Source organism: Triturus cristatus, chromosome 6, assembly GCF_964204655.1.
Source record: "Triturus cristatus chromosome 6, aTriCri1.1, whole genome shotgun sequence".
NCBI lineage: Eukaryota > Metazoa > Chordata > Amphibia > Caudata > Salamandridae > Triturus > Triturus cristatus.
Window position 1 is genome coordinate 1,053,456,989 of NC_140589.1, and position 15,120 is coordinate 1,053,472,108.

Consider the following 15,120-nt stretch of genomic DNA (forward strand, 5'->3'; position numbering starts at 1 on the left):
GGTTTGCAGTGAAATACTTATCAATCATACTAACAAAAGAATTACACGTGGGCATTGCATTTTGCATGGCTATATTAATTGTAAATTAACTTGTGTACGAATACTAATAGTAGAAAATTAGAATATTGCATGATATATGTTGCTTTGGTGATGTATTTGTGATTTGTGCTTTATTAAGTGAGTATAAACCGCTTTGAGTGTTGCTTTCTGCTAGATAATTACACACACATATGGATATTAGCGAGGGGTTAACATTTTATTAGCCATTTCTATGTTTTAATTACGTTTTTGTGTTTCTTTTGCTTAAGTTGCCCATTTCGGCCTAGACAAGATGGCTGAACGAGACGTTGAACGTGACTGCCCTGACAACACGAGGTTCTGGGTGAAGTGCGCAGGCATCACCGCCTGCAGCAGTGGCCTGGACCTGACCCCGGGAGAACATGTACCCTTCAAGGTCTCTCCGGGAACTTCGCCAGCAGCAAAAACAATGGACAATTTAAAAACCGGAACCAGCAAGTGCGATGAGTTCATTACATAGACATCATGAGAACTTTACCCCGCGACCCCAAGTTGACCAATCAGGGCTCTCTAAAACCCGATCTTGATACTTTTTGACATTATTTTCATTATAAAAGTAGGTAGGGAATTGAACTAAAAAAACCCGCTCTTCTTTGACGAACTCGATTTCCTGACGTTATGCTGACGGAGAGGACGGTGACACTGCTGGACAGCTGTTATCCTGAATCTTTGAGAGACTGAATTGCGGCCTAACTTTGCTGAATAAAGATTTATCCCCGACCTGACTGACTTAGAGGATGACTTTTAGCCAGATTAGGTAAATATGATGTTCTGCAATGCTGATGATGATTTCTAACGATTTTGCAATATTTCTTAGATAAAGAATATTTGATTAATTGACAAATGTGTTGTGTTGAATATTTGAAGAAGACAATTGGGATTAAGAAGTAGTGTTCAGATAGATGAGTTTAATCACTAAAGCCATGGAGAACAACTAAATGATTCATCTCCTCATGAGAGGAATATCTTAGGGTAGAAGTCAATGTATTTAGAGTAAAGTAAAGGTATTCCTTTCATGTCAGCGTTTGGAAGCTTATTCCTCTAGGGAAGCAGATCAATGGAGTGTGAGTATTGGTGTTATGGGCCCCACCAATGAATGTATATGAGTGAATTTGCTGTTGAGGTATTTGGTCTGTGATGAAGGGGTAATTTGATGTTCCACGCTGCAACAGTTTTTCTGGTAGCAGAGTTATGGTTTTTATTGTTTTGGCTTGGTGATTATTGCTTGTAAATAGCTTATTGATTATTGGTTATTGATATTGGTTTATGTACTAACACTCTATGTGAGTCATGTTGAGTTTTATGTTGTTTGCACGACTTCTGGGATGTCGGAAGTTTGTAACAGTTCCGTAGTAGAGCAGAGGTAAGCGCTGCTCTCGGGAAAGACGGAATTGTTGTTATCCTGTAGGTACACAGGAGAAACGTGTGACGATTGAAGTTGCACGACGCATTGTCTGGGTTCGATTCGTTGACATCGCCTTGTGTTGCCATTAGAGACATTTTCTGTGTGGGAGAAGAGTGTATGATAGCGAAGGTTACCTGTGAAATTCTGGTCTTAGGCACCAGGGATCCAAATGGCATTCCGATAACGCTTATCACTGGAAAGGTAATAGGTATTCTCTGAGCTTGCTAGAAGGACAAAGTAGAGGGAAGCGCTGCTTTGTTAACGTATGTCATAATTCTGTAGTAGGACAGACTGTTCGCTGTTCTCGGGAAAGACAGGATTCTGTGTAAATTGTACTACTTTTTCACGTGTGAAAGTGCGTGAATGTAAAGGCATTCAGGTTCATTGTGAAACTTTTTTTTTATTTCTCAGGAGCATTGGGTCTCCAACTATGTGTCTTAATTCTGGAGAAACGGTTAGCTAATGCTTGTCAGAGGGGTGAAGTAGAGGGATGTGCTACTTTATCAACGGAAGTTCCGTAGTAGGGCAGAGGTAAGCGCTGCTCTCGGGAAAGACGGAATTCTCGTGAGAAAGGTCTATTGCTATTCCTTGGTTAGCGAAGCGGACAATGGTGGCGTTTTTATGTTGTTACTAACAGAATTGTAGAAATTGAAACAAAAACTTACTGTGTGGATTTTGTGAAGGAGGGGTAGACAGGAGCAGAAGCTGCTGCAGCGGCTGCTGACGTCAGAACGACAGCGCTGGGATTGGACAGTCGGTCAGAACAGTAAAACGCTCCGAATTGGTGCGTTAGTGTGCGCCGCGCTAGGAGTGGAGAAATACAGGGTGACGTAAACGCTCCCTATTGGTGCGTTAGTGTGAGTCGCGCTGGGATTTGAGAATTGTGACAGTGACATAAACGCTCCGGATTGGTGCGTTAGTGTGAGTCGCGCTACAATTGGACAGAAAAGCGGTACAGTTGTAAATAAGACTAGTGAGACATGAAAGAAGAGAAAAAGTCATGGTTTGGTAGAATTAAAAAGTGGTTTAAGAAGGACAAACCGATTGTAACTAGGGAAGGACAGTTACTTCCTCCACCGAACACCCCTGCATCCTTTATGGTTGCGAAATATGGATATCACACTTGTATTTGGTTAGATAATTGGGTCAAGTATGCCGAGAAGGACGGAGTATTGGCTTTTCCAGAACATGGTTCATTTAATTTGGCTGTTTTGAGAAATTTGAGAGAGAAAATATTGAATTTGGAACAAAGACATAGACCGACTCAATTTGAGGCTTTGACGGAGTGGGAAGACGACATGCATGACCAAGTAAGACAGAGAAACGGTAGAGGATATAGGTACCTGTTTGGCAGATCATACGCATATGAGACGCATGTTGATCGAATGAGAAGATGGCGGAATGCGAGTATGACTGAGGGTTTGTTTCCCGTAAGCACTGCAGGAGAGAATGAAGGGAGAAAGTGTGTAGAAAAGAGGCATAATGTGGAATCAAGAGGGTATGGAGTAAATGAATCAGAGGATGATGTACTTGATGACATGTTCTAAAAGAATCCACCACCATATCGACCAGAGCCAGAAATATTAACCCCTAGTGCCCCACTGAAAGAAACAGTACGAATCATAAAATCGGAACCAGAGTTCCAAGGTTTGGGAAGAAACAATTCCATTAGAGAGGTAGAAAAGAAGTCTGGAGGAAAATTAGATGGAGAAAATTCAGCAGAACTAGCAAAGACGACCCTAGAATTAACTGAGAAAATAAGAGAATTGACTAAGAATCTGGAAGCGGTAACTGTTCCAGTAACAATAGGTCCAGTAATGCCTATTTTTGTTAAACAGAAAGATAGTGAACATTGTTTGACAGTCCCTTATAAAAGTAGTAAACCGGTTGAACAACCAAGAATGAATCAGAGTGAGAATCCATGGAGACAGACTATGAGTATGATTGAACCGAATTTTTCAAATAACCTGTTTTTAGGTCAAAATTGTGCAGAAAAGCGTACGACGATAATAGAAACAATGTCAGAAACGCAGAAAGATTTTGGACAAGGAAATGTAGAAAAGCCAGTAGGACCATCAACAGAGGAGTTGAGTGAATAGTTGAGAAGCTTGCAAAAGAAAGACAAAGAATCCCAGTCAATAGATGTAGCCAAACTATGAATGGTATTGGAAGAATTAATAGTAGGAACTATCCCGACAGAAAAGTTAAAAACTTACCAAGATGAGGAGTTGTTATTTCTTTGTAAAAGCGTTACATGGAGAGCAAAACGTCTTCATGAAAGATTAGAAGAAGTCGCAAATGAAATGGGTATTGATATTGAAAAAGTAAAAGCACTACAGAAACCCTATCGAGTAGATTTCACTGAAAAAGACATTGAAAACATGAATACCACAGGACGAATAGGTCAGATTAAAGAGATAATTATTTTGTTGAGAAAATGGGGAGATGTGGACAAATGGAAAAGCAGATGGTATCGTAAACGAGATGAAGTTTCAGACAAAACGTTTTCAGTTTACCCTGTGAGAGAAAAAGAGAAGGTTGTGACGGAATGCCCTATGAGAGAGATTCCAGGAGGAGGATATGTACATGTCCCATGGACTAGACAGGATATTTTGTCATTTACGAATGACTTCCCTCGACTGCGTGAAAAACCCGTCGAGTGGTACAGACAGGTGGATAGATTTGTGAAATTATCCAAAGTATTGTGGATTGATTTGAATAGCTTGTTTGACATAATAGTACCAGCAGATCTATGGACAGAATGTAAAATAGTAATAGATTGGCCAACATAGGAATACCCAAGGGATCCAAAAACAGGAGCTCCAGACCCCGAGGTAATGAAGAAATATGAACAGGTTATGGCATTTTTGAAAAACAAGGTACCTCCTAAAGAGGCAGATTGGGTAAAAATTGACAGAACACATCAGGAAAGCAAATAATCAGTACATGCCTATTATGAGAGGTTAATTTTAGCCTTTAAACAATTCAATGGAGATGAAAATGTAAGTGACAAGGATCTGAGTCATTTTGTATACAGATTTGTATATGGTCTTCGTCCAGAAATTAGTGAAATGATAAAACAGCTTATGGTAGATTGGCAAAATAAGAAAATAGACGAAGTATTGAGACATGCTAAATATTTCAGTGATGAAATTGAAGCAAAACAGCGAAAACTTAAAGAGAAGGCTATGTGGGCACAGGTAAAAGTAGCAGAAAGACAGGAAGCACAATTAGCAGAACAAGCTGGGTCAAAACTAAAATTTTATCCCGGGAAAAATAAAGGGAATATTGAGGAAGCTAAAAAAGAAATTTCCGTGTCATAATTGCGGTAGGATAGGGCATTGGAAATCAGAGTGTAAATTTCCTCCCAAGTACTAACGATGAAAATCCATCATTGAATCCACAGGTGCAGAATGAGGTGAGTGGTCAACAGCAACGACAACAGCAGGGTGTAACACAACAGAATCAGGTGCCAAGCCACCTTTTCCACAGAACAAAAATTGCCAGAAGTATAGTAAGGAGAATGGATTCTTCAACGAAGAACAGGTAAATAAGCCGCAACACGCTAGCGCTGCTTCACAGTATTGGCTGCAAAGCAATTAAAGCGATTCCGAAGAGGGTTATTGACGGTGCCGAAGGGAGGAAGAAGAGTGCGTACTTGGCGCAACTCTAGAAGTAGACCAGACAGGCCCATTTGTAGATGGAAAAGTTAATAATGAAAATATTACTTTCCTAGTTGATACTGGTGCTACTCGATCAACTGTTAGATCAGCTGATGTTAAGAATCTTCCTCTCTCGGATGAAACGATCCAAGTAGTTGGTGTATCCAACAGACAGATTAAGACTTACCTTACAGAACCAGTGAAAATTAGTACAGGGAAATTTTCTGAAATGCACCGATTCGTAGTGTGCGATACCAGTCCTGTGAACTTGTTAGGTAGGGATTTATTGTGCAAGATGAACTGCACCATATTTTGTACTCCGGATGGAATAGCCTTTGAAACACCAGATGATGATGTGCTGTATAAAATGACAATGGCAAACAGAGCGAAAGAGGTTACAGGAACCTATGCTGTATTTAACCCTGACGAATTACCAAAAGAATTAAAACAATCGGTAAAGGCAGAAGTTTTGGATTTCATGGAGAAGATGTAGGATTAATGAGAAATGTAGATCCAGTAAAAATAACTGTAAAAGAAGGAGTATGTTACCCAAATGTCCCACAATATAAATTGACACCTAAAATAATCGAAGGAATTACTCCTGTGATTGAGAAAATGATAAAACAAGGAATTTTGAGAGAAATAATGAGTAGCCCATGTAATTCACCAATAATGGGACTGAAAAAGCCTAGTGGGAAGTTCAGGATAGTACAAGATCTGAGAAAAATAAACAAAATTGTTGTACCATGTTGTCCCATTGTACCGAATCCATCTGTGATTTTATATCAGATCCCTCATGACGCTGAATGGTATACAGTGATTGTATGATAACTTTATTTCGGTCAGAAGACCATAAAAGTGCAAATAGAATACATACATACATAGCACATCAAATAAAATAATAAATATAGGTATTTCACTTATTAAAAAAAAGAATTAAACAGTAAGTTATCAGACATATTTCGGTAGTTTAGATTGGTTTAAAACTTATCCTACGGCGCCACATACCATAAAGGAAACGAGAGACAGCAAATACAATGGGCGGCGAGGTATCATATTTAAGAACTCTACATGCCTGCACACAATGTCTAAAACCCAAGTTTCTGCATATTGGGATCAGCCAAGTTTTGCGTATTTTGCTACATGCTGGACAGAAAAATAAAACATGAATGACATCTTCTCTAATGTAATTACATGCCGGGCAAGTTTCATTTTCAGTTTTTGCCCATTTCGAAGTAAATGGCCTAATAGGTAGGGAGCCATACCTTAATTGAGCATATAGTTTCCTCGCAAGAGGGGGTTGGACTACATCAAAGAATTCCTCCCACCCCATTTCAGATATGATGGAGAGGAACTCAATAGAGAGCCTACCATAGGATGTTGACCGTTGTAGTGCACTTAGATTTTGCTGCCTCGCCAGATTTAACAACTGGGCTCTAGATATTCTCGGGCAACTCAACTCAGGGGTCCCCCATAACTGAGGCAAACCTATTTTGAAAGAAAGAGCCTTAATATGGGAAAGCCATGGAATATTTTAGTTTTTTATCTGTTCCCAGACCTCCCGAAATTCAGCTCTAAAGGATACCAGCTCTGGTACTGACCAGAGCCTCCTCCAATAGAGCAAGGGTCGCACAGCTGCCAATTTCTCAATAGACTCCAGACCCAAGTCCATTCGCAAGGGGATGAGGAGTGTACTTTTCAGTAGGCCCACCAAATTCCTCATAAAGGCCTGTTCCACCCTCAGAAGGCTAAATACGTTCTTATGGCCCCAAAGTTTGGCGCCATAAATGGATGCGGTCCGAGCTTGGAGGCCATAGATCTCAAGGGCTGGCGCAACCGGTTTGGAGATCGATGCTCTCTGTAGCTTGCCAATACCCCCTGCTATTTGTGAAAGTCTAAGGGCGGATCTGGTAATCTGATGGCCCCAGCCAAAATCCTCCGTCAAAGTGATCCCAAGATAGACAAAGGTTTTGACTCGTTCCAACGGAACACCATTCAGAAGAGGGTTCGGGCGCGTATGCCTCAGGGGATTACAGATCATAAACTTGGTTTTATCCAAATTGATCTCCAATCCCCTCGAGGCACAAAAGCACACAAAGCCGTCCAGGACGCGCTGGATGCCCGAAGATGTTCGGGATAGCAACAGGGTGTCATCCGCGAACATTAATGCGGGCACCCGACCGGTCGTCAACCAGGGAGCATCATTATCCTTTACATCATTTAAGGTGTCGACAAGGCCATTAATAAATAAGCTAAAAAGGGTAGGGGCTAAAACACACCCCTGCCGGACACCCCTGGGAACAGGGAAGCGGTCCGAGAGATCCCCGTGTCTCCCACACCTGACCTGTACATAATTTCCAACATGCAAACGGGTCAGGATATTAAGCAGGTAGGGCGGAAGGCCCAGGTCAGCCAATACCTCCCACAATTTTTCCCTAGGACAAGGTCAAAAGCAGCCCGCAGGTCCACAAAGACAAGGTAGAGGCTGCCACCCTCAACCCTTGTAGTTTTCCAGAAAAGGACCTGGAACCTGAAGATTTGGTCCAAGGTTGAGATACCGGATCTAAATCCAGCCTGGAGGGTAGACAGTATTTCCCATTCCTCCATCCAAGCTTGTATCCTGTCCAATATGATTCTACCCATTAGTTTTTGTGTTGTGTCTAACAGGCTAATGGGCCTGTCATTTGAGGGGGTAAGTGGGCATCCCTTCTTGTAAATGGGGACAATCTCAGCCCCCAGCCAGGTGTCCGGTGGATCAGACCCCATAAGAATCGCGTTGAACAAGGTAACAAGGTATGGCGCCCATATTTTTGGCTGGGATCGGAACAGGTCCCCCGGCAATTTGTCGAGGCCGGGAGCCTTGTTTGGGAGCAACCTAGCTATGGCAGATTCTACCTCCTTCAAGGTGATGCTCTCTGGGGAGTCAGAAGGGTACAAGCTCGGTCCCGACCCTCCACCCGAGGCCCCGCCAGTCGATACTCCTGTTGGAGCCCTGGGGCAAGCTTAGGGCCTAGACGAAGTGTGTCATCATACTCCAAACATACGTATAGTGCCCCGAAATGTGCTTCCCACACTGAGGGTGCAATGTTTGGGAAGATAGCTTGCCCAGCTCCCTTGGAACCTGTACTAACAATGGCCCAAAATGTCTTTGAGTCCTTAGTCAGGAGCGCACTTCTCAACTCTACAAACCTTGTTTCCTCCCAGTCCCTCTTGGCTCCCTCGATTGCCTTTTTATAGAACAAACGGGATGACCTCGTTTCTAAACTGTCGTTAAGTTTGATTGCAGTAAGGAGGTCCTTCTTGGCATTCCTACAGGTAGCATTATACCATGGGTGTATCTTAGCCCCACCTCGTCTAGGCCTACTAAGTGGGCAAATAACATCCCCCAACGCACTGGCCAACTGCCTATGAATTTTTACAGCATGGCCGTTTGAGGACAAGTCGGCCATCTCAGCTATCCATGGTATAGCAAGCTGGTATAATTCACCCAGCCTAGACGGGGAATCCTGAAAATAAGGCCATTTGACCCTACGTCAATTGTTCGAAACCATAAGGGGCGTGATCATGCTGGTAAGACCAGCTTCAGGGTTAGTCAGCCCAAAGCTCCCCGGCTTCAATGTTAGGACAAGGGTTTTGTGGTCACTATCATATCTCGGTTGCACTCTGAATTCCAACAACCTATCCCAGTGTCTTACTTCCATCATGATGTAATCAATGGTGGAAGTTTGTTCTACCCTGTTAAATGTAGGAAATCCCGGACGATCAGGGCCCAGTCTCCCATTACACGTCCGCAGAGACGTTGCAAGTGAGAGTGATTTTATTTGAAGGACCAACCGGGTCCATGCCTTGACAGGAGGGATCTTTGGTTCCGGGATACACCAGAGCAGGTCTCCATCATCCTGCTCATCCAAATGAGGGTGAACCAAGGGCTCAATTTGACAATTAAAGTCCCCACCAACAATTATTGTGACTGAGGGGTCAAGTGTCTGAATAAAGAGGTCTAGTGCTCTGATCGTGTCTGACTCCTGCCCGCTCCTAACTGGCCTAGAGTAAATATTTATTATGGCTATTTTTGGTGAGTTCAGGGGTGTCAATAACACACATTGAACATCAAGGGAGTCTGTTGGTATTTGGGTAGCTTGAACGCTCAAGTGGGTGCCTATCCAAATTGATAGGCCACCAGATGGGCAACCTCTGCCACTAGTTACTGCCAAGATGTGAAAAGTTGCGTAACCTGGGCTAGCACTCTCCTCTAAAGCCCATGTTTCCTGAATCAGGCAGATATCGTGTGCTGCCATGAAGGTGCCCCAGTCAGGAAAAAGTAGTTTGTTTTTTAACCCCGCTACATTCCACGAAATAATTTTTATAGTTCCATCATCTACCTTACCAGTGTCTTTTGGAATCCCTGTTGCCATAGTGGAAGAACCGTCGCAGGTAAGAGTCTCTGACTGAACTTTCCTTTCCGTTTTGTCTATACTAGGAACTTACCCCCCTACAATAGAAACTCCCCGCAGGTGCTTTGCATCCCCCAATTCGCTCCTTCCCACCCAGTTCAAGGAATTGAGTAGTGTACCTTCTGCTGAGGTAAGGGTTTTAATATTTCCCTCCAATACAATTAAAGGGGTGGATGTTTCACTAGTGTTGTTCAGGACTAATTCCTTGTCGAGTGAGCGTCAATCTACCTTATTCAGTACACTAAACCTATTTCTATGCGCAAAGGATGACAAAGGGGGAGTATAAACAAAAAAGTCCTCCCAGCTTGTTTGCCCCTGTTGCACTCTAAATGGACGACCATTTTGGCCCTCGTCATATTTAGCACTTTTACAGTGAGCTGGTCTCGGATGGGGCATAGGATAAAAATATGACAGGTGGAGGGGGAGGATTTGGGTATTTAATCTAGAGGGAGACATACCACAGATGTAATCAACGGCAGCGAAATCCCTAAAATGTATTACTACACAATTCCCTGTTATAGTTTTGGGTCCCTTCCCAATCCAGTCTATTTGTCTTACAAAGAGTATTTCCCCAGAAATATGAGAGGGGAGAGGTCTGTTTACATTAAGCCACTGGATGCACTTATTTTTTAAGTCAGTATGACCTTCATTTTTTCCCTGGCTTAGAAGTGGTACCCCCGTTAAGACTACAACATACAGTAAAGATTCTGGGGGAAGATTAATGGTTTGCAACTCCGGTGAGGTAGCTATAAAAGATGGCTTAATATTTATTGGGACCAAAACATCAGAAGACCCCCTTACCAATCTTTCACATCCTGTTTTCTCATCACTGGGAGAGACTTTTGCTTTAGAAGAAACCGGGGCAGGGTTCCCAATTACCTGGGGGCCATCAGCAACTGAATTTATACATAGAGGTGGGCTAGCAATTTCCAAAGCTGGCTCATTGTTGGTGGGGTCCAATCGTGTTCCTTGGCTCCTAGTAACACTATCGACTACTAAAGCAGTCCTAACTTGGGAAACCATACCGCCAGATTCACTAGAGGCAGACTTCCCATGTGGGACCGTTAGGGGCGTTTTCCCCAGACCCATATAATTAAGAGTAGAGACTAATCTATCGATCCTAGATGCCAGGGATTTGATGCGTTTACCAATAGTCTGATCCAAGAGAGACTGAAAGTCAGCTACTAAGCTAGTAACCCACAGCAGAGCTCCCACATTTGCTGGGGAAGGGCCGGTAGTAGCTAGTACAGAATCGTACTTAGGCCCTATATTTTTATTTGGCTTTTTTACAGGTCTCCTTTTCTTGCCTCTAGGGCCAGGTTTATTTACTATGATGGTGTTTGGGGGAAATGGGGGTGAACTTAGGGATGAATTGCTAGCTTTTGCATGTGTAGGGACCTGGGCACAGGGTAAATCAACAAATGATAACATAAGAAAAGAGCTTACGTCAGGAGGATTTGTTACAATTGCTGAATAGTCCCCTGCTTGCGCTACCAAGGGGGCATCGGGAGTAATTGACAACCTTCGCTCTGTGTTTTCAATTGCAGTTACCACTACCCCAATGGTTTTTTGAAGCATCTTATCGATAGCCGTTAGCGTAGGGAGGGGTAGTGTCGTGGCCACCTGTTGTCTCGTCACGGGGCGAGAAACTACGACCTTTTGGTTTTTACCCGTTATATAGGATGGTTAAAAGAGATAGCCCATTCCTACAAAGCCTTTGCTGAGAATCCCAAGGGAATAATAATAATCAGTGATAAGAGTACCTTAGGGTAAATGTCCAGGCTATCAAGGGTGTCCAATAGCAATGTTAGGGGGGTGGCCCGTCCCGGCCTCCTCTGGCCCCTGACGGCCACAGACGGCCCGCCCTTTGTCCGGGCTTCGTCCGGCGCTTCCTGCACGCGTCCTTGCGGGACGAGGGACCGGGCACACCTTTAAGCGCCTCCTGGCGCGCACAGCTGAGTCTACCTGCCCCTGAGGACTCTGGATGCTGTAGTCCAAGGACGTCCGGGGGAGCCAAGCCCGGCCGGGCGTATCAGAGGAGCAGGACACCACCGGTGATAACAAACGCTGGGACGGGGAGACGAAGCCAAGCCCGGCCCGTGAAAAAGGAAAAGGCGGCAGAGATCACCAGCACACAAAAGCAGACCACCTCGGGACTCCACGCCGGGCACACCTTTATGCGCCTCTTGGCGCGCACAGCTGAGTCTACCTGCCCCTGAGGACTCTGGATGCTCTAGTCCAAGGATGTCCGGCGGAGACCAGCCCGGCCGGGCGTATCAGAGGAGCAGGACACTACCGGTGATAACAAACGCTGGGACGGGGGGGGGGGGGGGGCGAAGCCAAGCCCGGCCCTGTGAAAAAGGAAAAGGCGGCAGAGATCACCAGCACACAAAAGCAGCACACCTCGGGAACCCACACTGGGCACACCTTTAAGCGCCTCCTGGCGCGCACAGCTGAGTCTACCTGCCCCTGAGGACTCTGGATGCTGTAGTCCAAGGACATCCGGCAGAGCCAAGCCCGGCCGGGCGTATCAGAGTAGCAGGACACCACCGGTGATAACAAACGCTGGGACGGGGGGGCGAAGCCAAGCCCGGCCCCGTGAAAAAGGCGGCAGAGATCACCAGCACACAAAAGCAGCACACCTTGGGACTCCACACCGGGCACACCTTTAAGCGCCTCCTGGCGCGCACAGCTGAGTCTACCTGCCCCTGAGGACTCTGGATGCTGTAGTCCAAGGACGTCCGGCGGAGCCAAGCCCGGCCGGGCGTATCAGAGGAGCAGGACACCACCGGTGATAACAAACACTGGGACAGGGGGGCGAAGCCAAGCCTGGCCCCGTGAAAAAGGAAAAGGCGGCAGAGATCACCAGCACACAAAAGCAGCACACCTCGGGACTCCACACCGGGCACACCTTTAAGCGCCTCCTGGCGCGCACAGCTGAGTCTACCTGCCCCCTGAGGACTCTGGATGCTGTAGTCCAAGGACGTCCGGTGGAGCCACGCCCGCCCGGGCGTATCAGAGGAGCAGGACACCACCGGTGATAACAAACGCTGGGACGGGGGGGCGAAGCCAAGCCCGGCCCCGTGAAAAAGGAAAAGGCGGCAGAGATCACCAGCACACAAAAGCAGCACACCTCGGGACTCCACACCGGGCACACCTTTAAGCGCCTCCTGGCGCGCACAGCTGAGTCTACCTGCCCCTGAGGTCTCTGGATGCTGTAGTCCAAGGACGTCCGGCGGAGTTAAGCCCGGCCGGGCGTATCAGAGGAGCAGGACACCACTGGTGATAACAAACGCTGGGACGGGGGGGGGCGAAGCCAAGCCCGGCCCCGTGAAAAAGGAAAAGGCGGCAGAGATCACCAGCACACAAAAGCAGCACACCTACAGTGATTGATCTGTGCCATGCTTTCTTTTCCATCCCATTGCACCATGACAGTCAGCAAATTTTTGCATTTCGTTTCGTTGAGCGTATTTTGGCATGGTGCCGAATTCCACAGGGGTATACAGAAAGCCCTTCAATACTTAATCAGCTATTGAAAAAGTCTTTGGAAAGTCTAGAAATGCCTGAAAACTCAGTCCTAGTAAAATATATCGATGACCTGCTTGTGGCATCGAAAACTCGTGAAGCTTGTGAGGTAGACACAGTAGCACTGCAGAATCATTTGGCAGATGGGGGACTAAAAGTGTCACCATCGAAATTACAATTTTGTAAGAAAGTGGTCCAATATTTGGGACACAGCATTGAGAAAGGACACAGGAAAATGACCATAGACAGAATCAGGATCATAAAAAGAATGAGTCCACCAATGACCCAAAGAGAAGTAAGAATGTTTCTGGGAATGGTTGGATATTGTCGTCGGTGGAAAGGCAATTTTTCATTGATTGCAAAACCTTTGGTGCGATTGACAAGAAGTGATGTGAGCGATCCAATTGATTTGAACAAAGAGGAGTTGGCTGCATTCAAGAGATTGAGAGAAGGATTGTGTGAAGCCCCTGCATTAGGAATGCCTGACTATGACAAGAAGTTTGAGTTGTATTGTAGTGAGAGAAATGGATGGGCACTCTCTGTTCTAGTACAGAAGCATTTAAAACTGAGGAAACCAATTGCGTATTTTTCATCCATGTTGGACCCAGTAGCTGTAGCCCTTCCTGGGTGTCTGAAAGCAGTAGCTGCTACATGTCGAAGTTTGGAACAGAGTGAGGGAATTGTGATGGGATATCCTGCGAAAGTGTTTGTACCTCATGATGTGGCGATTCTTTTAACAAGGAGTCGTACTCAGTATATGACGCACAGCCGACTGACTAAGTATGAAAAGGTCATTTTGGGTGCAACAAATGTGAGTTTTGTGAGATGTGTGAATGTGAATCCTTCAACACTGTTGGCAGATGTAGAGCATGTGGAAGTAAGAGATGAAGCAGATCATGATTGTTTGGATGTACTTGATTTCTGTACAAAACCAAGACCTGACATAAAAGATGAACCCTTGCCAGAAAGTGATTGTCATGTTTGTTGATGGATCTTGTTTGAGAACAGATGATGGAGTGCTGAGTGCAGCATATGCGGTATCTACCGTTGCAGCAGTGATGGAAGCATCCTATTTGAAAGGAGTAAGGTCGGCCCAAGTAGCTGAACTTGTTGCCCTGACTAGAGCTTGTAAGATTGGGAAAAGTGTGAGAGTGACTGTAATAACTGATAGCCAGTATGGCTATGGGGTGGTCCATGATTTTGGCCAAATTTGGCTGCAAAGAGGTTTCCTAACCTCAAGTGGAACTCCCATTAAGAATGCTGAAGTGGTTGGAAATTTGCTTGAGGCAATACAGCTGCCTAGGCAATTGGCTGTGGTAAAATGTGCTGCCCATAGTCGCAGTGGTGATTACATTGCCACTGGAAACAAATTCGCCAATGATATGGCGCAATCTTGTGCACAAAATCAGAATTCAATCAATCGGGCAAAGGAAAGGGAATTGATTTCTTGTTTCCCAATGTTTACTAACACTGTGGGGACATGGGAAGAGGTAAGACAATTGCAGGAAGAAGCAGGAGTGGAAGAAGTAAAACAGTGGGTAAAAGCAGGATGTGCACCAAGAGAAAAAGATCATGTGTGGGTCTATCGAGATGGAAGACCAGTTATTCCTGATAGCATGATGTCTGCCATGGCACGGATGTATCATGGACAGGGACATATAGGGAGAGACGCCATGATTAGGTCCTTTAAACAAACTTGATATAATGCCAAGTTCAGGCTTGTAGCAGAAAGTATTTGTCAAAGATGCCTAATTTGTCAGCAATACAATCTAGGAAGAAAGACAGTAGTGAGTCTAGGAACAATAGGTCGAGAGGGAGGGCCTTTTACCAGAATGCAAGTGTATTTCATTGAGATGCCTCCTTGTAACAGGTTGAGGTATGTTTTGGTGATGGTATGCCTATTCTCCAGGTGGGTAGAGGCGTTCCCAACAAGAAGAAATGATGGAATGACAGTGGCAAAATTACTGTTGAGGGAATTTATACCTAGATTTGGGTT